This window comes from Gadus chalcogrammus, chromosome 22, assembly GCF_026213295.1.
Source record: "Gadus chalcogrammus isolate NIFS_2021 chromosome 22, NIFS_Gcha_1.0, whole genome shotgun sequence".
NCBI classification, from domain to species: domain Eukaryota; kingdom Metazoa; phylum Chordata; class Actinopteri; order Gadiformes; family Gadidae; genus Gadus; species Gadus chalcogrammus.
In genome coordinates, this window is record NC_079433.1 from 16,696,547 (window position 1) to 16,720,119 (window position 23,573).

General features: G+C 39.9%; 12 non-coding genes across 12 annotated transcripts; all 12 read right to left on the bottom strand.

Annotated features, from left to right (window-relative positions):
- Positions 1-3,200: 3,200 nt before the first annotated feature.
- Positions 3,201-3,272, bottom strand: trnap-cgg (transfer RNA proline (anticodon CGG)). The gene has a single exon. It is a non-coding gene; the product is annotated as a tRNA-Pro (tRNA).
- Positions 3,273-3,604: 332 nt separating this feature from the next.
- trnap-cgg (transfer RNA proline (anticodon CGG)) lies at positions 3,605-3,676 on the bottom strand. The gene has a single exon. It is a non-coding gene; the product is annotated as a tRNA-Pro (tRNA).
- A 901-nt stretch (positions 3,677-4,577) lies between these two features.
- trnap-cgg (transfer RNA proline (anticodon CGG)) lies at positions 4,578-4,650 on the bottom strand. Its single transcript has one exon. It is a non-coding gene; the product is annotated as a tRNA-Pro (tRNA).
- Positions 4,651-6,108: 1,458 nt separating this feature from the next.
- On the bottom strand, positions 6,109-6,180 carry trnap-cgg (transfer RNA proline (anticodon CGG)). The gene has a single exon. It is a non-coding gene; the product is annotated as a tRNA-Pro (tRNA).
- Positions 6,181-7,081: 901 nt separating this feature from the next.
- trnap-cgg (transfer RNA proline (anticodon CGG)) lies at positions 7,082-7,154 on the bottom strand. Its single transcript has one exon. It is a non-coding gene; the product is annotated as a tRNA-Pro (tRNA).
- A 1,055-nt stretch (positions 7,155-8,209) lies between these two features.
- On the bottom strand, positions 8,210-8,281 carry trnap-cgg (transfer RNA proline (anticodon CGG)). The gene has a single exon. It is a non-coding gene; the product is annotated as a tRNA-Pro (tRNA).
- Positions 8,282-8,613: 332 nt separating this feature from the next.
- Positions 8,614-8,685, bottom strand: trnap-cgg (transfer RNA proline (anticodon CGG)). The gene has a single exon. It is a non-coding gene; the product is annotated as a tRNA-Pro (tRNA).
- A 1,054-nt stretch (positions 8,686-9,739) lies between these two features.
- trnap-ugg (transfer RNA proline (anticodon UGG)) lies at positions 9,740-9,811 on the bottom strand. Its single transcript has one exon. It is a non-coding gene; the product is annotated as a tRNA-Pro (tRNA).
- A 2,072-nt stretch (positions 9,812-11,883) lies between these two features.
- On the bottom strand, positions 11,884-11,955 carry trnap-cgg (transfer RNA proline (anticodon CGG)). Its single transcript has one exon. It is a non-coding gene; the product is annotated as a tRNA-Pro (tRNA).
- A 2,307-nt stretch (positions 11,956-14,262) lies between these two features.
- On the bottom strand, positions 14,263-14,334 carry trnap-ugg (transfer RNA proline (anticodon UGG)). The gene has a single exon. It is a non-coding gene; the product is annotated as a tRNA-Pro (tRNA).
- Positions 14,335-16,175: 1,841 nt separating this feature from the next.
- On the bottom strand, positions 16,176-16,247 carry trnap-ugg (transfer RNA proline (anticodon UGG)). Its single transcript has one exon. It is a non-coding gene; the product is annotated as a tRNA-Pro (tRNA).
- A 1,841-nt stretch (positions 16,248-18,088) lies between these two features.
- Positions 18,089-18,160, bottom strand: trnap-ugg (transfer RNA proline (anticodon UGG)). The gene has a single exon. It is a non-coding gene; the product is annotated as a tRNA-Pro (tRNA).
- Positions 18,161-23,573: the final 5,413 nt, after the last annotated feature.

The following is a 23,573-nucleotide window of genomic DNA, read 5'->3' on the forward strand; positions in this document are numbered from 1 at the left end:
TGGAGTTCCTCTGCATTTCAAGAATGATTGGTTCAATCCATGGCCTTGAGGTACTTTGCACAAATGTAAGGGCTCGTCCAGGATTTGAAGCCGGGACCTCTCGCACCCGAAGCTAGAATCATACCCCTAGAGTAGACCAACGAGCCACTGATTCTAAAAATTATACGTCAATTTCTGAATTTGGTCAAATGATAAGCAGGGGTGCAAAATGTTCAGAACAATTGTTTAGTTCAAACTCAATGCCACCAACTTACAATATTCATTCTTCATTTGGACTGCCTTAAAGTCTGATTTTGTAATGCAAAAATAGTTACAGATGTCCTATGATATGGTGTTGCCGAGTTGTCCAAGATGCTGAATTTAGGCTCCAGTTCGAGGAGGCGCTTTTTCAAATCCATTGCAAGGGCTTTCAACCCATTGCATTGAAGCATCATTTTGAAAGGCAATTAAGAAAGAATGATATTTCTGGTAGTTTTGCCCAGTGATCTAAATTACTGGATTAGGGCTCCATTCTATTAGGAGGCGTGGGTTTAAATCCTACCACAGCCTGTCGATAACCTGCATCCAAGGAGCATTTTGAAAAGCTTTTCTCAAAAGGCAATACCGTCGACTGACAATGTGACGCTTCAAAACATAGAATCCCCTCAAACAAACTACAACATTCCTTGAAAACCTACACAAGGTCTAATTTTGTTTATCTGTCATTGCCTCTTACCAAATTTGGAGTGAATTATGTAAATGAGAATCAATGCTAGATAATAAGCAGTAGTCAAAGTTGAACAACCTTAATGTGCTTTTAAGGCGTCTAAATGTACGTTGTGGTTAATAAATTGCCAGTGAACAGTTTGAGTATTTCAACATTGCAGAATGTATTTTTCTGGTAAACTGTTGAAATTTTGTCAGAGAGACGATGGTTACTAAGAAAAGCGTTTTTTTAGGAAGAATGTAAACTCTACCTCCTTGGCCTCCTTGGTTTAAGTGATTTCAATTATTTCCATCAGCATTTCAAGAAAAGTTGGAGAAATCCATGGCCTTGAGGTACTTTGCACAAATGTAAGGCCTCGTCCGGTAATTGAACCCGGGACCTCTCGCACCCGAAGCAAGAATCATACCCCTAGACCAACGAGCCACTGTATCTTACAAAGATAAGTCAATTTTTGCAATTGGTCAAACGATAAGCAGGGGTGCAACTGTTTCAGAACAATTGTTTAGTTCAAACTCAATGCCACCAACTTACAATATTCATTCTTCATTTGGACTGCCTTAAATTCTGATTTTGTAATGCAAAAATAGTCGCAGATGTCCTATGTTAAAGTGTTGCCGAGTTGTCCAAGATGCTGAATTTAGGCTCCAGTTCGAGGAGGCGCTTTTTCAAATCCTTTGCAAGGGCTTTCAACCCTTTGCATTGAAGTTTCATTTCGAAAGGCAATTTAGAAAGAATGATATTTCTGGTAGTGTGGCCCAGTGATCTAAATTACTGGATTAGGGCTCCATTCTATTAGGAGGCGTGGGTTTAAATCCTACCACAGCCTGTCGATAACCTGCATCCAAGGAGCATTTTCAAAAGCTTTTCTCAAAAGGCAATACCGTCGACTGACAATGTGACGCTTCAAAACATAGAATCCCCTCAAACAAACTACAACATTCCTTGAAGACCTACACAAGGTCTAATTTTGTTTATCTGTCATTGCCTCTTACCAAATTTGGAGTGAATTATGTAAATGAGAATCAATGCTAGATAATAAGTATTTTTCTGGTACACTGTGGAAATTTTGTCAGAGAAACGATGTTTACTCAGAATAACGTTTTGTTAGGAAGAATGTAAACTCTACAATCCTCCAATGAGATTTGAACTCTGATCACTGGACTCAAAGGCCAGAGTGCTAACAATTACAACACAAAACTTATGCTTGTAGTACTTCATGAATACAGAATTGTCCCTAGTCTTACCAAAGGCAAATATATTCACCAGCATGCCAAGGAAACTCCATGGTTTAAGTGATTTCAATGGGAGTCCCTCAGCATTTCAAGAAAGAATGGTTCAATCCATGACCTTGAGGTATTTTGCACAAATGTATGGGCTCATCCGGAAATTGAACCCAGGACCTCTCGCAACCAAAGCGAGAAACATACCCCTAGACCAACGAGCCACAGATTCTGAAAATAATATGTCAATTTCTGAATTTGGTCAAATGATAAGTAGGGGTGCAACATTTTCAGAACAATTGTTTAGTTCAAACTCAATGCCACCAACTTACAATATTCATTCTTCATTTGGACTGCCTTAAAGTCTGATTTTGTAATGCAAAAATAGTTACAGATGTCCTATGATATGGCCGAGTTGTCCAAGATGCTGAATTTAGGCTCCAGTTCGAGGAGGCGCTTTTTCAAATCCTTTGCAAGGGCTTTCAACCCATTGCATCGAAGCATCATTTTGAAAGGCAATTAAGAAAGAATGATATTTCTGGTAGTGTGGCCCAGTGATCTAAATTACTGGATTAGGGCTCCATTCTATTAGGAGGCGTGGGTTTAAATCCTACCACAGCCTGTCGATAACCTGCATCCAAGGAGCATTTTGAAAAGCTTTTCTCAAAAGGCAATACCGTCGACTGACAATGTGACGCTTCAAAACATAGAATCCCCTCAAACAAACTACAACATTCCTTGAAGACCTACACAAGGTCTAATTTTGTTTATCTGTCATTGCCTCTTACCAAATTTGGAGTGAATTATGTAAATGAGAATCAATGCTAGATAATAAGCAGTAGTCAAAGTTGAACAACCTTAGTGTGCTTTTAAGGCGTCTAATTGTACGTTGTGGTTAGTAAATTGCCAGTGAACAGTTTGAGTATTTCAACATTGCAGAATGTATTTTTCTGGTACACTGTGGACATTTTGTCAGAGAAACGATGTTTACTCAGAATAACGTTTTGTTAGGAAGAATGTAAACTCTACAATCCTCCAATGAGATTTGAACTCTGATCACTGGACTCAAAGGCCAGAGTGCTAACAATTACAACACAAAACTTATGCTTGTAGTACTTCATGAATACAGAATGGTCCCAAGTCTGACCAAAGGCAAATATATTCATTAACCTGCGCAGGAAACTCCTTGGTTTAAGTGATTTCAATTATTTCCATCAGCATTTCATGAAAGGTTGGAGCAATCCATGGCCTTGAGGTACTATGCACAAATGTTAGGGCTCGTCCGGGATTTGAACCCGGGACCTCTCGCACCCGAAGCGAGAATCATACCCCTAGACCAACGAGCCACTGATGCTTAAATTGATAAGTCAATTTATCAAATTTGTCAAACGATAAGCAGCAGCGCAACTGTTTCAGAACAATTGTTTAGTTCAAACTCAATGCCACCAACTTACAATATTCATTCTTCACTTGGAGTGCCTTGAATTCTGATTTTGTAATGCAAAAATAGTCACAGATGTCCTATGATATAGTGTTGCCGAGTTGTCCAAGATGCTGAATTTAGGCTCCAGTTCGAGGAGGCCCTTTTTCAAATCCTTTCAATTTCAATTGGAGTTCCTCTGCATTTCAAGAATGATTGGTTCAATCCATGGCCTTGAGGTACTTTGCACAAATGTAAGGGCTCGTCCGGGATTTGAACCCGGGACCTCTCACACCCGAAGCGAGAATCATACCCCTAGACCAACGAGCCACAGATTGAGAACATTTTATGTCAATTTCTGAATTTGGTCAAATGATAAGCAGGGGTGCAAAATGTTCAGAACAATTGTTTAGTTCAAACTCAATGCCACCAACTTACAATATTCATTCTTCATTTGGACTGCCTTAAAGTCTGATTTTGTAATGCAAAAATAGTTACAGATGTCCTATGATATGGTGTTGCCGAGTTGTCCAAGATGCTGAATTTAGGCTCCAGTTCGAGGAGGCGCTTTTTCAAATCCATTGCAAGGGCTTTCAACCCATTGCATTGAAGCATCATTTTGAAAGGCAATTAAGAAAGAATGATATTTCTGGTAGTTTTGCCCAGTGATCTAAATTACTGGATTAGGGCTCCATTCTATTAGGAGGCGTGGGTTTAAATCCTACCACAGCCTGTCGATAACCTGCATCCAAGGAGCATTTTGAAAAGCTTTTCTCAAAAGGCAATACCGTCGACTGACAATGTGACGCTTCAAAACATAGAATCCCCTCAAACAAACTACAACATTCCTTGAAGACCTACACAAGGTCTAATTTTGTTTATCTGTCATTGCCTCTTACCAAATTTGGAGTGAATTATGTAAATGAGAATCAATGCTAGATAATAAGCAGTAGTCAAAGTTGAACAACCTTAGTGTGCTTTTAAGGCGTCTAAATGTACGTTGTGGTTAATAAATTGCCAGTGAACAGTTTGAGTATTTCAACATTGCAGAATGTATTTTTCTGGTAAACTGTTGAAATTTTGTAAGAGAGACGATGGTTACTAAGAAAAGCGTTTTTTTAGGAAGAATGTAAACTCTACCTCCTTGGTTTAAGTGATTTAAATTATTTCCATCAGCATTTCAAGAAAAGTTGGAGAAATCCATGGCCTTGAGGTACTTTGCACAAATGTAAGGCCTCGTCCGGTAATTGAACCCGGGACCTCTCGCACCCGAAGCGAGAATCATACCCCTAGACCAACGAGCCACTGTAACTTACAAAGATAAGTCAATTTTTGCAATTGGTCAAACGATAAGCAGGGGTGCAACTGTTTCAGAACAATTGTTTAGTTCAAACTCAATGCCACCAACTTACAATATTCATTCTTCATTTGGACTGCCTTAAATTCTGATTTTGTAATGCAAAAATAGTCACAGATGTCCTATGTTAAAGTGTTGCCGAGTTGTCCAAGATGCTGAATTTAGGCTCCAGTTCGAGGAGGCGCTTTTTCAAATCCTTTGCAAGGGCTTTCAACCCTTTGCATTGAAGTTTCATTTCGAAAGGCAATAAAGAAAGAATGATATTTCTGGTAGTGTGGCCCAGTGATCTAAATTACTGGATTAGGGCTCCATTCTATTAGGAGGCGTGGGTTTAAATCCTACCACAGCCTGTCGATAACCTGCATCCAAGGAGCATTTTCAAAAGCTTTTCTCAAAAGGCAATACCGTCGACTGACAATGTGACGCTTCAAAACATAGAATCCCCTCAAACAAACTACAACATTCCTTGAAGACCTACACAAGGTCTAATTTTGTTTATCTGTCATTGCCTCTTACCAAATTTGGAGTGAATTATGTAAATGAGAATCAATGCTAGATAATAAGCAGTAGTCAAAGTTGAACAACCTTAGTGTGCTTTTAAGGCGTCTAATTGTACGTTGTGGTTAGTAAATTGCCAGTGAACAGTTTGAGTATTTCAACATTGCAGAATGTATTTTTCTGGTACACTGTGGACATTTTGTCAGAGAAACGATGTTTACTCAGAATAACGTTTTGTTAGGAAGAATGTAAACTCTACAATCCTCCAATGAGATTTGAACTCTGATCACTGGACTCAAAGGCCAGAGTGCTAACAATTACAACACAAAACTTATGCTTGTAGTACTTCATGAATACAGAATGGTCCCAAGTCTGACCAAAGGCAAATATATTCATTAACCTGCGCAGGAAACTCCTTGGTTTAAGTGATTTCAATTATTTCCATCAGCATTTCATGAAAGGTTGGAGCAATCCATGGCCTTGAGGTACTATGCACAAATGTTAGGGCTCGTCCGGGATTTGAACCCGGGACCTCTCCACCCGAAGCGAGAATCATACCCCTAGACCAACGAGCCACTGATGCTTAAATTGATAAGTCAATTTATCAAATTTGTCAAACGATAAGCAGCAGCGCAACTGTTTCAGAACAATTGTTTAGTTCAAACTCAATGCCACCAACTTACAATATTCATTCTTCACTTGGAGTGCCTTGAATTCTGATTTTGTAATGCAAAAATAGTCACAGATGTCCTATGATATAGTGTTGCCGAGTTGTCCAAGATGCTGAATTTAGGCTCCAGTTCGAGGAGGCCCTTTTTCAAATCCTTTCAATTTCAATTGGAGTTCCTCTGCATTTCAAGAATGATTGGTTCAATCCATGGCCTTGAGGTACTTTGCACAAATGTAAGGGCTCGTCCGGGATTTGAACCCAGGACCTCTCACACCCGAAGCGAGAATCATACCCCTAGACCAACGAGCCACAGATTCAGAATATTTTATGTCAATTTCTGAATTTGGTCAAATGATAAGCAGGGGTGCAAAATGTTCAGAACAATTGTTTAGTTCAAACTCAATGCCACCAACTTACAATATTCATTCTTCATTTGGACTGCCTTAAAGTCTGATTTTGTAATGCAAAAATAGTTACAGATGTCCTATGATATGGTGTTGCCGAGTTGTCCAAGATGCTGAATTTAGGCTCCAGTTCGAGGAGGCGCTTTTTCAAATCCATTGCAAGGGCTTTCAACCCATTGCATTGAAGCATCATTTTGAAAGGCAATTAAGAAAGAATGATATTTCTGGTAGTTTTGCCCAGTGATCTAAATTACTGGATTAGGGCTCCATTCTATTAGGAGGCGTGGGTTTAAATCCTACCACAGCCTGTCGATAACCTGCATCCAAGGAGCATTTTGAAAAGCTTTTCTCAAAAGGCAATACCGTCGACTGACAATGTGACGCTTCAAAACATAGAATCCCCTCAAACAAACTACAACATTCCTTGAAGACCTACACAAGGTCTAATTTTGTTTATCTGTCATTGCCTCTTACCAAATTTGGAGTGAATTATGTAAATGAGAATCAATGCTAGATAATAAGCAGTAGTCAAAGTTGAACAACCTTAGTGTGCTTTTAAGGCGTCTAAATGTACGTTGTGGTTAATAAATTGCCAGTGAACAGTTTGAGTATTTCAACATTGCAGAATGTATTTTTCTGGTAAACTGTTGAAATTTTGTCAGAGAGACGATGGTTACTAAGAAAAGCGTTTTTTTAGGAAGAATGTAAACTCTACCTCCTTGGTTTAAGTGATTTAAATTATTTCCATCAGCATTTCAAGAATAGTTGGAGAAATCCATGGCCTTGAGGTACTTTGCACAAATGTAAGGCCTCGTCCGGTAATTGAACCCGGGACCTCTCGCACCCGAAGCGAGAATCATACCCCTAGACCAACGAGCCACTGTAACTTACAAAGATAAGTCAATTTTTGCAATTGGTCAAACGATAAGCAGGGGTGCAACTGTTTCAGAACAATTGTTTAGTTCAAACTCAATGCCACCAACTTACAATATTCATTCTTCATTTGGACTGCCTTAAATTCTGATTTTGTAATGCAAAAATAGTCACAGATGTCCTATGTTAAAGTGTTGCCGAGTTGTCCAAGATGCTGAATTTAGGCTCCAGTTCGAGGAGGCGCTTTTTCAAATCCTTTGCAAGGGCTTTCAACCCTTTGCATTGAAGTTTCATTTCGAAAGGCAATAAAGAAAGAATGATATTTCTGGTAGTGTGGCCCAGTGATCTAAATTACTGGATTAGGGCTCCATTCTATTAGGAGGCGTGGGTTTAAATCCTACCACAGCCTGTCGATAACCTGCATCCAAGGAGCATTTTCAAAAGCTTTTCTCAAAAGGCAATACCGTCGACTGACAATGTGACGCTTCAAAACATAGAATCCCCTCAAACAAACTACAACATTCCTTGAAGACCTACACAAGGTCTAATTTTGTTTATCTGTCATTGCCTCTTACCAAATTTGGAGTGAATTATGTAAATGAGAATCAATGCTAGATAATAAGCAGTAGTCAAAGTTGAACAACCTTAGTGTGCTTTTAAGGCGTCTAATTGTACGTTGTGGTTAGTAAATTGCCAGTGAACAGTTTGAGTATTTCAACATTGCAGAATGTATTTTTCTGGTACACTGTGGAAATTTTGTCAGAGAAACGATGTTTACTCAGAATAACGTTTTGTTAGGAAGAATGTAAACTCTACAATCCTCCAATGAGATTTGAACTCTGATCACTGGACTCAAAGGCCAGAGTGCTAACAATTACAACACAAAACTTATGCTTGTAGTACTTCATGAATACAGAATTGTCCCAAGTCTGACCAAAGGCAAATATATTCATTAACCTGCGCAGGAAACTCCTTGGTTTAAGTGATTTCAATTATTTCCATCAGCATTTCATGAAAGGTTGGAGCAATCCATGGCCTTGAGGTACTATGCACAAATGTTAGGGCTCGTCCGGGATTTGAACCCGGGACCTCTCGCACCCGAAGCGAGAATCATACCCCTAGACCAACGAGCCACTGATGCTTAAGTTGATAAGTCAATTTATCAAATTTGTCAAACGATAAGCAGGGGCGCAACTGTTTCAGAACAATTGTTTAGTTCAAACTCAATGCCACCAACTTACAATATTCATTCTTCACTTGGACTGCCTTGAATTCTGATTTTGTAATGCAAAAATAGTCACAGATGTCCTATGATATAGTGTTGCCGAGTTGTCCAAGATGCTGAATTTAGGGTCCAGTTCGAGGAGGCCCTTTTTCAAATCCTTTCAATTTCAATTGGAGTTCCTCTACATTTCAAGAATGATTGATTCAATTCATACCCTTGAGGTACTTTGCACAAACGTAAGGGCTCGTCCGGGATTTGAACCCGGGACCTCTCGCACCCGAAGCGAGAATCATACCCCTAGACCAACGAGCCACAGATTCTGAAAATTATATGTCAATTTCTGAATTTGGTCAAATGATAAGCAGGGGTGCAAAATGTTCAGAACAATTGTTTAGTTCAAACTCAATGCCACCAACTTACAATATTCATTCTTCATTTGGACTGCCTTAAAGTCTGATTTTGTAATGCAAAAATAGTTACAGATGTCCTATGATATGGTGTTGCCGAGTTGTCCAAGATGCTGAATTTAGGCTCCAGTTCGAGGAGGCGCTTTTTCAAATCCTTTGCAAGGGCTTTCAACCCATTGCATTGAAGCATCATTTTGAAAGGCAATTAAGAAAGAATGATATTTCTGGTAGTTTTGCCCAGTGATCTAAATTACTGGATTAGGGCTCCATTCTATTAGAAGGCGTGGGTTTAAATCCTACTACAGCCTGTCGATAACCTGCATCCAAGGAGCATTTTGAAAAGCTTTTCTCAAAAGGCAATACCGTCGACTGACAATGTGTCGCTTCAATACATAGAATCCCCTCAAACAAACTACAACATTCCTTGAAGACCTACACAAGGTCTCATTTTGTTTATCTGTCATTGCCTCTTACCAAATTTGGAGTGAATTATGTAAATGAGAATCAATGCTAGATAATAAGCAGCAGTCAAAGTTGAACAACCTTAGTGTGCTTTTAAGGCGTCTAATTGTACGTTGTGGTTAGTAAATTGCCAGTGAACAGTTTGAGTATTTCAACATTGCAGAATGTATTTTTCTGGGACACTGTGGAAATTTTGTCAGAGAAACGATGTTTACTCAGAATAACATTTTGTTAGGAAGAATGTAAACTCTACAATCCTCCAATGAGATTTGAACTCTGATCACTGGACTCAAAGGCCAGAGTGCTAACAATTACAACACAAAACTTATGCTTGTAGTACTTCATGAATACAGAATTGTCCCAAGTCTGACCAAAGCAAATATATTCACTAACCTGCGCAGGAAACTCCTTGGTTTAAGTGATTTCAATTATTTCCATCAGCATTTCATGAAATGTTGGAGCAATCCATGGCCTTGAGGTACTATGCACAAATGTTAGGGCTCGTCCGGGATTTGAACCCGGGACCTCTCGCACCCAAAGCGAGAATCATACCCCTAGACCAACGAGCCACTGATGCTTAAATTGATAAGTCAATTTCTGAAATTGGTCAAACGATAAGCAGGGGTGCAACTGTTTCAGAACAATAGTTTAGTTCAAACTCAATGCCACCAACTTACAATATTCATTCTTCACTTGGACTGCCTTGAATTCTGATTTTGTAATGCAAAAATAGTTACAGATGTCCTATGATATGGTGTTGCCGAGTTGTCCAAGATGCTGAATTTAGGCTCCAGTTCGAGGAGGCGCTTTTTCAAATCCATTGCAAGGGCTTTCAACCCATTGCATTGAAGCATCATTTTGAAAGGCAATTAAGAAAGAATGATATTTCTGGTAGTTTTGCCCAGTGATCTAAATTACTGGATTAGGGCTCCATTCTATTAGGAGGCGTGGGTTTAAATCCTACCACAGCCTGTCGATAACCTGCATCCAAGGAGCATTTTGAAAAGCTTTTCTCAAAAGGCAATACCGTCGACTGACAATGTGACGCTTCAAAACATAGAATCCCCTCAAACAAACTACAACATTCCTTGAAGACCTACACAAGGTCTAATTTTGTTTATCTGTCATTGCCTCTTACCAAATTTGGAGTGAATTATGTAAATGAGAATCAATGCTAGATAATAAGTATTTTTCTGGTACACTGTGGAAATTTTGTCAGAGAAACGATGTTTACTCAGAATAACGTTTTGTTAGGAAGAATGTAAACTCTACAATCCTCCAATGAGATTTGAACTCTGATCACTGGACTCAAAGGCCAGAGTGCTAACAATTACAACACAAAACTTATGCTTGTAGTACTTCATGAATACAGAATTGTCCCAAGTCTGACCTAAGGCAAATATATTAAATAACCTGCAAAAACTCCTTGGTTTGAGTGATTTCAATTATTTCCATCAGCATTTCATGAAATGTTGGAGCAATCCATGACCTTGAGGTACTATGCACAAATGTTAGGGCTCGTCTGGGATTTGAACCCGGGACCTCTCTCACCCGAGCGAGAATCATACCCCTGGACCAACGAGCCACAGTATCTTACAAAGATAAGTCCATTTTTGGAATTGGTCAAACGATAAGCAGGGGTGCAACAGTTTCAGAACAATTGTTTAGTTCAAACTCAATGCCACCAACTTACAATATTCATTCTTCATTTGGACTGCCTTAAATTCTGATTTTGTAATGCAAAAATAGTCACAGATGTCCTATGATAAAGTGTTGCCGAGTTGTCCAAGATGCTGAATTTAGGCTCCAGTTCGAGGAGGCGCTTTTTCAAATCCTTTGCATGGGCTTTCAACCCTTTGCATTGAAGCATCATTTCGAAAGGCAATTTAGAAAGAATGATATTTCTGGTAGTGTGGCCCAGTGATCTAAATTACTGGATTAGGGCTCCATTCTATCAGGAGGCGTGGGTTTAAATCCTACCACAGCCTGTCGATAACCTGCATCCAAGGAGCATTTTGAAAAGCTTTTCTCAAAAGGCAATACCGTCGACTGACAATGTGTCGCTTCAATACATAGAATCCCCTCAAACAAACTACAACATTCCTTGAAGACCTACACAAGGTCTCATTTTGTTTATCCTTCATTGCCTCTTACCAAATTTGGAGTGAATTATGTAAATGAGAATCAATGCTAGATAATAAGCAGTAGTCAAAGTTGAACAACCTTAGTGTGCTTTTAAGGCGTCTAAATGTACGTTGTGGTTAGTAAATTGCCAGTGAACAGTGTGAGTATTACAACATTGCAGAATGTATTTTTCTGGTACACTGTTGAAATTTTGTCAGAGAGACGATGGTTACTCAGAATAACGTTTTGTTAGGAAGAATGTAAACTCAACAAGCCTCCAATGAGATTTGAACTCTGATCATTGGACTCAAAGGCCAGAGTGCTAATAATTACAACACGAAACCTATGCTTGTAGTACTTCATGAATACAAAATTGTCCCTGGTCTTACCTAAGTCAAATATCTTCACTAGCCTGTCAAGAAAACTCCTTGGTTTAAGCGATTTCAATGGGAGTCCCTCAGCATTTCAAGAAAGATTGGTTCAATCCATGGCCTTGAGGTACTTTGCACAAATGTAAGGGCTCGTCCGAGAATTGAACCCGGGACCTCTCGCACCCGATGCGAGAATCATACCCCTAGACCAACGAGCCACGTATTCTTAATTGTATATGTCAATTTCTGAATTTGGTCAAATGATAAGCAGGGGTGCAACATTTTCCGAATAATTATTTAGTTCAAACTCAATGCCACCAACTTACAATATTCATTCTTCATTTGGACTGCCTTAAAGTCTGATTTTGTAATGCAAAAATAGTTACAGATGTCCAATGATATGGTGTTGCCGAGTTGTCCAAGAGGCTGAATTTAGGCTCCAGTTCGAGGAGGCGCTTTTTCAAATACTTTGCAAGGGCTTTAAACCCTTTGCATTGAAGCATCATTTTGAAAGGCAATAAAGAAAGAATGATATTTCTGGTAGTGTGGCCCAGTGATCGGAAGCACTGGATTAGGGCTCCATTCTATTAGGAGGCGTGGGTTTAAATCCTACCACAGCCTGTCGATAACCTGCATCCAAGGAGCATTTTGAAAAGCTATTCTCAAAAGGCAATACCGTCGACTGACAATGTGTTGCTTTAATACATAGAATCCCCTCAAACAAACTACAACATTCCTTGAAGACCTACACAAGGTCTCATTTTGTTTATCTGTCATTGCCTCTTACCAAATTTGGAGTGAATTATGTAAATGAGAATCAATGCTAGATAATAAGCATTAGTCAAAGTTGAACAACCTTAGTGTGCTTTTAAGGCGTCTAAATGTACGTTGTGGTTAGTAAATTGCCAGTGAACAGTTTGAGTATTTTAACATTGCACAATTTAATTTTCTGGTACACTGTTGAAATTCTGTCAGAGAGGCGATGGTTACTCAGAATACTGTTTTGTTAGGAAGAATGTAAACTCTACAAGCCTCCACCGAGATTTTAACTCTGATCATTGGACTCAAAGGCCAGAGTGCTAACAATTACAACACAAAACCTATGCTTGTAGTACTTCATGAATACAAAATTGTCCCTAGTCTTACCAAAGGCAAATATATTCACCAGCATGCCAAGGAAACTCCATGGTTTAAGTGATTTCAATGGGAGTCCCTCAGCATTTCAAGAAAGAATGGTTCAATCCATGACCTTGAGGTATTTTGCACAAATGTATGGGCTCGTCCGGGAATTGAACCCGGGACCTCTCGCAACCAAAGCAAGAAACATACCCCTAGACCAACGAGCCACAGATTCTGAAAATAATATGTCAATTTCTGAATTTGGTCAAATGATAAGTAGGGGTGCAACATTTTCAGAACAATTGTTTAGTTCAAACTCAATGCCACCAACTTACAATATTCATTCTTCATTTGGACTGCCTTAAAGTCTGATTTTGTAATGCAAAAATAGTTACAGATGTCCTATGATAGTGTTGCTGAGTTGTCCAAGAGGCTGAATTTAGGCTCCAGTTCGAGGAGGCGCTTTTTCAAATACTTTGCAAGGGCTTTAAACCCTTTGCATTGAAGCATTATTTTGAAAGGCAATAAAGAAAAAATGATATTTCTGGTAGTGTGGCCCAGTGATCTAAAGCACTGGATTAGGGCTCCATTCTATTAGGAGGCTTGGGTTTAAATCCTACCACAGCCTGTCGATAACCTGCATCCAAGGAGCATTTTGAAAAGCTTTTCTCAAAAGGCAATACCGTTGACTGACAATGTGTTGCTTTAATGCTTAGAATCCCCTCAAAAAAACTACAACATTCCTTGAAGACCTACACAAGGTCTCATTTTGTTTATTTGTCATTGCCACAAACCAAATTAGGAGTGTATTATGTACACGAGAATTAATGCTAGATCATAAGCAGTAGTCAAAGTTGAAAAACCTTAATGTGCTTTTAAGGCGTCTGAATGTACGTTGTGATCATTAAAATACCAGTGAACAGTTTGAGTATTTTAACATTGCCGAATGTAATTTTCTGGTACACTCTAGAAATTCTGTCAGAGAGACGATGGCTACTCAGAAAACTGTTTTTTTGGGAAGAACGTAAACACTACAAGCCTCTACCGAGATTTGAACACCGATCACAGGAATCAAAGGCCAGAGTGCTAACAACTACACCAAGGATCCAGGAATAAAAGCACTTTATGAACACAGAATTGTCCAAAGTCTGAATAATTTGTACTCCTTTTTACATTTCAGCAATGACCTGTCCTGTTGTATTTGCCTCAAAAAATATTCCAATATATTTTATTTACAACGAAAGAAGGTTTTCGGGTTGATTACAACTAAGGCAAAAATATTCACTGGCCTGCCAAGAAAACTCCTTGGATTAAGTGATTTCAATGGGAGTCCTTCAGCATTTCATGAAAGGTTGGACCAATCCATGGCCTTGAGGGACTTTGCAAGACATTGAGCACAAAAGCGTGGGCTCGTCCGGGATTTGAACCCGGGACCTCTCGCACCCAAAGCGAGAATCATACCCCTAGACCAACGAGCCTCTTATCTTAACCACTTTTGTAAAATTTTTAAGTAGGTCAAATGATAAGCAGGGGTTCAACAGTTTCAGAACAAGTGTTTAGTTCAAACTCATTGCCATCAACTTACAACATTCATTCCTCATTTGGACAGCATGAAAGTCTTATTTTGTGATAAAAAAATAGTCACACATTTCCTGTGATATAGTGTTGCCGAGTTGTCCAAGGTGCTGTATTTAAACTCCAGTTCGAGGAGGCGTTTTTTTCAAATCCTTTGCAAGGGCTTTCTGCTCTTTGCATTGAAGCATCAATTTGAAAGGCCATTAAGAAAGAACAATATTTCTGGTTGTGGGGCCGAGCGTTCTAAGGTGCTGAATTAAGGCTCCAGTCTCTTAGGAGGTGTGGGGTCAAATCCTACCACCTAAAGTCAATAACCTGCGTCCTAGGAGCATTTTGAAATGCTTTTCCCAAAAGGCAATACTTTGGACTGACAATGTGTTGTTTAAAGGCTTAGAATCCCCTAAAAAAAAAAAAAACATTCCTTGAAGACCTACACAAGGTCTCATTTTGTTTATCTGTCATTGCCACAAACCAAATTAGGAGTGTATTATGTACACGAGAATCAATGCTAGATCATAAGCAGTAGTCAAAGTTGAAAAACTTTAATGTGCTTTTAAGGCGTCTGAATGTACGTTGTGATCAGTAAAATGCCAGTGAACAGTTTGAGTATTTTAACATTGCCGAATGTAATTTTAGGTCAAATGATAAGCAGGGGTTCAATAGATTCAGAACAAGTGTTTAGATCAAACTCATTGCCACCAACTTACAACATTCATTCTTCATTTGGACAGCATGAAAGTCTTATTTTGTGATGCAAAAATAGTCACAAATGTCCTGTGATATAGTGTTGCCGAGTTGTCCAAGGTGCTGTATTTAAACTCCAGTTCGAGGAGGCGTTTTTTTCAAATCCTTTGCAAGGGCTTTCAGCCCTTTGCATTGAAGCATCAATTTGAAAGGCCATTAAGAAAGAACAATATTTCTGGTTGTGGGGCCGAGCGTTCTAAGGTGCTGGATTAAGGCTCCAGTCTCTTAGGAGGTGTGGGTAGGAGCATTTTGAAATGCTATTCTCAAAAGGCAATACTTTGGACTGACAATGTGTTGCTTAAATGCTTAGAATCCCCTCAAAAAAACTACAACATTCCTTGAAGACCTACACAAGGTCTCATTTTGTTTATCTGTCATTGCCACAAACCAAATTAGGAGTGTATTATGTACACGAGAATCAAAGCTAGATCATAAGCACTAGTCAAAGTTGAAAAACCTTAATGTGCTTTTAAGGCGTCTGAATGTACGTTGTGATCAGAAAAATGCCAGTGAACAGTTTGAGTATTTTAACATTGCCGAATGTAATTTTCTGGTACACTCTAGAAATTCTGTCAGAGAGACGATGGCTACTCAGAAAACTGTTTTTTTGGGAAGAACGTAAACACTACAAGCCTCTACCGAGATTTGAACACCGATCACAGGAATCAAAGGCCAGAGTGCTAACAACTACACCAAGGATCCAGGAATAAAAGCACATTATGAACACAGAATTGTCCAAAGTCTGATTAATTTGTACTCCTTTTTACGTTTCAGCAATGACCTGTCCTGTTGTATTTGCCTCAAAAAATATTCCAATATATTTTATTTCCAACGAAAGAAGGTTTTCGGGTTGATGACAACTAAGGCAAAAATATTCACTGGCCTGCCAAGAAAACTCCTTGGATTAAGTGATTTCAATGGGAGTCCTTCAGCATTTCATGAAAGGTTGGACCAATCCATGGCCTTGAGGGACTTTGCAAGACATTGAGCACAAAAGCAAGGGCTCGTCCGGGATTTGAACCCGGGACCTCTCGCACCCAAAGCGAGAATCATACCCCTAGACCAACAAGCCTCATATCTTAACCCCTTTTGTAAAATTTTTAAGTAGGTTAAATGATAAGCAGGGGTTCAACAGTTTCAGAACAAGTGTTTAGTTCAAACTCATTGCCACCAACTTACAACATTCATTCCTCATTTGGACAGCATGAAAGTCTTATTTTGTGATAAAAAAATAGTCACAAATTTCCTGTGATATAGTGTTGCCGAGTTGTCCAAGGTGCTGTATTTAAACTCCAGTTCGAGGAGGCGTTTTTTTCAAATCCTTTGCAAGGGCTTTCTGCTCTTTGCATTGAAGCATCAATTTGAAAGGCCATTAAGAAAGAACAATATTTCTGGTTGTGGGGCCGAGCGTTCTAAGGTGCTGGATTTAGGCTCCAGTCTCTTAGGAGGTGTGGGGTCAAATCCTACCACTTCAAGTCAATAACCTGCGTCCTAGGAGCATTTTGAAATGCTTTTCCCAAAAGGCAATACTTTGGACTGACAATGTGTTGTTTAAAGGCTTAGAACCCCCTAAAAAAAAAAAAAACATTCCTTGAAGACCTACACAAGGTCTCATTTTGTTTATCTGTCATTGCCACAAACCAAATTAGGAGTGTATTATGTACACGAGAATCAATGCTAGATCATAAGCAGTAGTCAAAGTTGAAAAACTTTAATGTGCTTTTAAGGCGTCTGAATGTACGTTGTGATCAGTAAAATGCCAGTGAACAGTTTGAGTATTTTAACATTGCCGAATGTAATTTTAGGTCAAATGATAAGCAGGGGTTCAATAGATTCAGAACAAGTGTTTAGATCAAACTCATTGCCACCAACTTACAACATTCATTCTTCATTTGGACAGCATGAAAGTCTTATTTTGTGATGCAAAAATAGTCACAAATGTCCTGTGATATAGTGTTGCCGAGTTGTCCAAGGTGCTGTATTTAAACTCCAGTTCGAGGAGGCGTTTTTTTCAAATCCTTTGCAAGGGCTTTCAGCCCTTTGCATTGAAGCATCAATTTGAAAGGCCATTAAGAAAGAACAATATTTCTGGTTGTGGGGCCGAGCGTTCTAAGGTGCTGGATTAAGGCTCCAGTCTCTTAGGAGGTGTGGGTAGGAGCATTTTGAAATGCTATTCTCAAAAGGCAATACTTTGGACTGACAATGTGTTGCTTAAATGCTTAGAATCCCCTCAAAAAAACTACAACATTCCTTGAAGACCTACACAAGGTCTCATTTTGTTTATCTGTCATTGCCACAAACCAAATTAGGAGTGTATTATGTACACGAGAATCAAAGCTAGATCATAAGCACTAGTCAAAGTTGAAAAACCTTAATGTGCTTTTAAGGCGTCTGAATGTACGTTGTGATCAGAAAAATGCCAGTGAACAGTTTGAGTATTTTAACATTGCCGAATGTAATTTTCTGGTACACTCTAGAAATTCTGTCAGAGAGACGATGGCTACTCAGAAAACTGTTTTTTTGGGAAGAACGTAAACACTACAAGCCTCTACCGAGATTTGAACACCGATCACAGGAATCAAAGGCCAGAGTGCTAACAACTACACCAAGGATCCAGGAATAAAAGCACATTATGAACACAGAATTGTCCAAAGTCTGATTAATTTGTACTCCTTTTTACATTTCAGCAATGACCTGTCCTGTTGTATTTGCCTCAAAAAATATTCCAATATATTTTATTTCCAACGAAAGAAGGTTTTCGGGTTGATGACAACTAAGGCAAAAATATTCACTGGCCTGCCAAGAAAACTCCTTGGATTAAGTGATTTCAATGGGAGTCCTTCAGCATTTCATGAAAGGTTTGACCAATCGATGGCCTTGAGGGACTTTGCAAGACATTGAGCACAAAAACGAGGGCTCGTCCGGGATTTGAACCCGGGACCTCTCGCACCCAAAGCGAGAATCATACCCCTAGACCAACGAGCCTCTTATCTTACCCACTTTTGTAAAAATTGGAAGTAGGTCAAATGATAAGCAGGGGTTCAATAGATTCAGAACAAGTGTTTAGATCAAACTCATTGCCACCAATTTACAACATTCATTCTTCATTTGGACAGCATGAAAGTCTTATCTTGTGATGCAAAAATAGTCACAAATGTCCTGTGATATAGTGTTGCCGAGTTGTCCAAGGTGCTGTATTTAAACTCCAGTTCGAGGAGGCGTTTTTTTCAAATCCTTTGCAAGGGCTTTCAGCTCTTTGCATTGAAGCATCAATTTGAAAGGCCATTAAGAAAGAACAATATTTCTGGTTGTGGGGCCGAGCGTTCTAAGGTGCTGGATTAAGGCTCCAGTCTCTTAGGAGGTGTGGGTAGGAGCATTTTGAAATGCTTTTCCCAAAAGGCAATACTTTGGACTGACAATGTGTTGTTTAAAGGCTTAGAATCCCCTAAAAAAAAAAATAACATTCCTTGAAGACCTACACAAGGTCTCATTTTGTTTATCTGTCATTGCCACAAACCAAATTAGGAGTGTATTATGTACACGAGAATCAATGCTAGATCATAAGCAGTAGTCAAAGTTGAACAACTTTAATGTGCTTTTAAGGCGTCTGGATGTACGTTGTGATCAGTAAAATGCCAGTGAACAGTTTGAGTATTTTAACATTGCCGAATGTAATTTTAGGTCAAATGATAAGCAGGGGTTCAATAGATTCAGAACAAGTGTTTAGATCAAACTCATTGCCACCAATTTACAACATTCATTCTTCATTTGGACAGCATGAAAGTCTTATTTTGTGATGCAAAAATAGTCACAAATGTCCTGTGATATAGTGTTGCCGAGTTGTCCAAGGTGCTGTATTTAAACTCCAGTTCGAGGAGGCGTTTTTTTCAAATCCTTTGCAAGGGCTTTCAGCTCTTTGCATTGAAGCATCAATTTGAAAGGCCATTAAGAAAGAACAATATTTCTGGTTGTGGGGCCGAGCGTTCTAAGGTGCTGGATTAAGGCTCCAGTCTCTTAGGAGGTGTGGGTAGGAGCATTTTGAAATGCTATTCTCAAAAGGCAATACTTTGGACTGACAATGTGTTGCTTAAATGCTTAGAATCCCCTCAAAAAAACTACAACATTCCTTGAAGACCTACACAAGGTCTCATTTTGTTTATCTGTCATTGCCACAAACCAAATTAGGAGTGTATTATGTACACGAGAATCAATGCTAGATCATAAGCACTAGTCAAAGTTGAAAAACCTTAATGTGCTTTTAAGGCGTCTGAATGTACGCTGTGATCAGAAAAATGCCAGTGAACAGTTTGAGTATTTTAACATTGACGAATGTAATTTTCTGGTACACTCTAGAAATTCTGTCAGAGAGACGATGGCTACTCAGAAAACTGTTTTTTTGGGAAGAACGTAAACACTACAAGCCTCTACCGAGATTTGAACACCGATCACAGAAATCAAAGGCCAGAGTGCTAACAACTACACCAAGGATCCAGGAATAAAAGCACTTTATGAACACAGAATTGTCCAAAGTCTGAATAATTTGTACTCCTTTTTACATTTCAGCAATGACCTGTCCTGTTTCAGAACAAGTGTTTCAGAACAACAGTTTCAGAACAAGTGTTTAGTTCAAACTCATTGCCACCAACTTACAACATTCATTCCTCATTTGGACAGCATGAAAGTCTTATTTTGTGATAAAAAAATAGTCACAAATTTCCTGTGATATAGTGTTGCCGAGTTGTCCAAGGTGCTGTATTTAAACTCCAGTTCGAGGAGGCGTTTTTTTCAAATCCTTTGCAAGGGCTTTCTGCTCTTTGCATTGAAGCATCAATTTGAAAGGCCATTAAGAAAGAACAATATTTCTGGTTGTGGGGCCGAGCGTTCTAAGGTGCTGGATTAAGGCTCCAGTCTCTTAGGAGGTGTGGGGTCAAATCCTACCACCTCAAGTCAATAACCTGCGTCCTAGGAGCATTTTGAAATGCTTTTCCCAAAAGGCAATACTTTGGACTGACAATGTGTTGTTTAAAGGCTTAGAATCCCCTAAAAAAAAAAAAAACATTCCTTGAAGACCTACACAAGGTCTCATTTTGTTTATCTGTCATTGCCACAAACCAAATTAGGAGTGTATTATGTACACGAGAATCAATGCTAGATCATAAGCAGTAGTCAAAGTTGAAAAACTTTAATGTGCTTTTAAGGCGTCTGAATGTACGTTGTGATCAGTAAAATGCCAGTGAACAGTTTGAGTATTTTAACATTGCCGAATGTAATTTTAGGTCAAATGATAAGCAGGGGTTCAATAGATTCAGAACAAGTGTTTAGATCAAACTCATTGCCACCAACTTACAACATTCATTCTTCATTTGGACAGCATGAAAGTCTTATTTTGTGATGCAAAAATAGTCACAAATGTCCTGTGATATAGTGTTGCCGAGTTGTCCAAGGTGCTGTATTTAAACTCCAGTTCGAGGAGGCGTTTTTTTCAAATCCTTTGCAAGGGCTTTCTGCTCTTTGCATTGAAGCATCAATTTGAAAGGCCATTAAGAAAGAACAATATTTCTGGTTGTGGGGCCGAGCGTTCTAAGGTGCTGGATTAAGGCTCCAGTCTCTTAGGAGGTGTGGGGTCAAATCCTACCACCTCAAGTCAATAACCTGCGTCCTAGCAGCATTTTGAAATGCTTTTCTCAAAAGGCAATACTTTGGACTGACAATGTGGTGCTTAAATGCTTAGAATCCCCTCAAAAAACTACACATTCCTTGAAGACCTACACAAGGTCTCATTTTGTTTATCTGTCATTGCCACAAACCAAATTAGGAGTGTATTATGTACACGAGAATCAATGCTAGATCATAAGCAGTAGTCAAAGTTAAAAAACCTTAATGTGCTTTTAAGGCGTCTGAATGTACGTTGTGATCAGTATGATGCCCGTGAACAGTTTGAGTATTGTAACATTGCAGTGTTATTTTCTTCTATGGCTACTCAGAATACTGTCTTTTGGTTATTTCAGTTCAGTTCACCTTTAAAGTCTTATTTTGTAATGCAAAAATAGTTACAGATTTCCGAGGATATAGTGTTGCCGAGTAGTCCAAGGTACTGAATTTAGGCTCCAATTCGAGGAGGCGCTTTTTCAAATCCTTTGCAAGGGCTTTCAACCCTTTCAACCATCCAAGCAAAACAGTCAGGAGTTTTGGGCTCGTTGTCGGTCATTTTTGTCATAGTCTTAGTTGCCATGAAACTACAAAAATAAAACATATTGGGATATATCTTCAGGCAAATAAAACCGGACACATCATTGCTGTAATGCAATAAGTAGTATATATTTTTCACACTTTGGACAATTATGCCTAAGCGTTGCCCACTGCCCGGGGCCGAGGCGCCGGTCCCTCGGCAGCGAGGCTCTGGTGGCAGAAAATCGCGGCAACAAACCCTATCTCCTCCATGTCGTGATTCAGTCTACTTCAGATTGATGTGGACGTGGAAGAACCAGAGATGTCGGAGAACCCGTCGCAGTCGTTTGAGATTTGCGATATCGTCTGGAGGTGCACTCAGCTTTTGGCCGTCACAATAGGTATTATATGATATAGGTATTGTGGGAACCCGGCCCGGGCCAATTAAGGTCAGGGGGAACACCTATGGAACAGGTGGAGAAGCAGGGCTTAAATAGCCTGCTTCTCCACTCATTCGGTGCTCTCCCAGCCATGTGGCTCCTTACGGAGAGACCGGTCCTCGTGGGTGACGGGATTCCACCCACGACGGATGGGACCGTTGATTCCTCCCAGGTTTTACGTTCTTTTGTGTTTTGAGAGACTTTGTGTTATGTTTTAGATTAAACATGCCTTTTTGTTTTTTTTCCCCTCAAAGTTGTGTCCTGTTTGGGAGGAGGTGGTTCGCTCACCGTGCCGGGTTGCCACAGTATCTATGAATAATATGATATTATTTAGATATAGAGCTCCAGGACTCCCGCTGGATCACCCGGATTGTTCTAGAATATTTACAGAACACGGCCAAAGGCTGTGTGCGCCTCGCCATTGTTATAAATCCACTGTAAACAGAGCGCATGGTACCGTGGCCGCAAACTGCTCAGGGCCACAGCCCCACCTTCCTCCTCGACCCGCCTCCTCCTCCTCATTTGCATTAAAGCTACAGACACCTAAACGGCGCGTTTGGGTAAAGCATAATGTGTGACTGGCTCGTAGTAGCTGTAATTCTGCACCATGGCTGAATTTCGGGATTTGCGTCTTCAAATACTGTGTTAGGGGCCCAATATCTAGATTAAAGCATCCATAAATAAGCATGCCATGGGACCTTTAAGTTTGAGCAACATAGTGTAAAGACATTTCAGGAGGCTCAAGGAGGAGAGTAATATTACATTTGAGCAACAAAGTGTAGTATTGCGGTGGACTCTATAGACATAGTTCCCCATACTGTGTTATTGACATATTTTCAATGTGTTGTAGTGACCCTGTCTCTTTGAGAACACGTCACTTGTGTGTTGATATGCCGGTCGGTGCGATGTTTGAATTTAACGTTTTTTATATGACAAAATGAACGACCTGCCGTTGATTGTCGAGGTTAGAAATCGTCTCTTCTCTTCTTTTACCGCAATTTCTACAGTCTATGGACAGATCGTCTTACCTGGGCGAGTGTGTCGCTACCGTGTGTGTGTGTGTGTGTGTTCTTACATGGGCTCGCGTGTCGATGGCGGAGTCGTTATGTTTAAAAACATAATGTCTTACCTGGGCGAGTGTCGCTGCGGTGTGTGCGCGTGTGTGTTTGTTCTTACCTGCGCGTGTGTCGATGGCGGTGGCATTATGTCTGAAAACATAACGTCTTACCTCGGCGAGTGTGTCGCTGCCTTTCTCTTGGCGTGCGGTGTTTGCGCGTGCGTATGTGTGTGTGCGTGTGCATGTGCGCGCGTGTGTGCGTTTCTGTGCATGTGTGTGTGTGTGTGTGGTGTGAGTATGCGGTGTGTATGTGCGTGCTTGCGGTGTATGTATGCGTGCGCCTGCTGTTTGTGTGTGTGTGTGTGTGTGTGTGTGTGTGTGTGTGTGTGTGTGTGTGTGTGTGTGTGTGTGTGTGTGTGTGTGTGTGTGTGTGTGTGTGTGTGTGTGTGTGTGTGTGTGTGTGTGTGTGAGCTGCAGGCTGCTTGGCACACGTGCACATGACTAACTTGAGTAACTGCGCCGACAGGCCTGCTATTATAGTAGTAAGATATATATATATAAGTCACTCCCTGTTGGAGTGCCTTCGATTGAGGTGGAGCTATGACATAGCGTTGTACGTGAATGTGATTAACGCCAAAATGAATTCCCTCACCAAGAGATGTCCCGAATGGTCAGAAATTAGCCAGCAGCGGCCGGAAATCGAAATGGTCTAATAATGATTAAAGCACAGTCA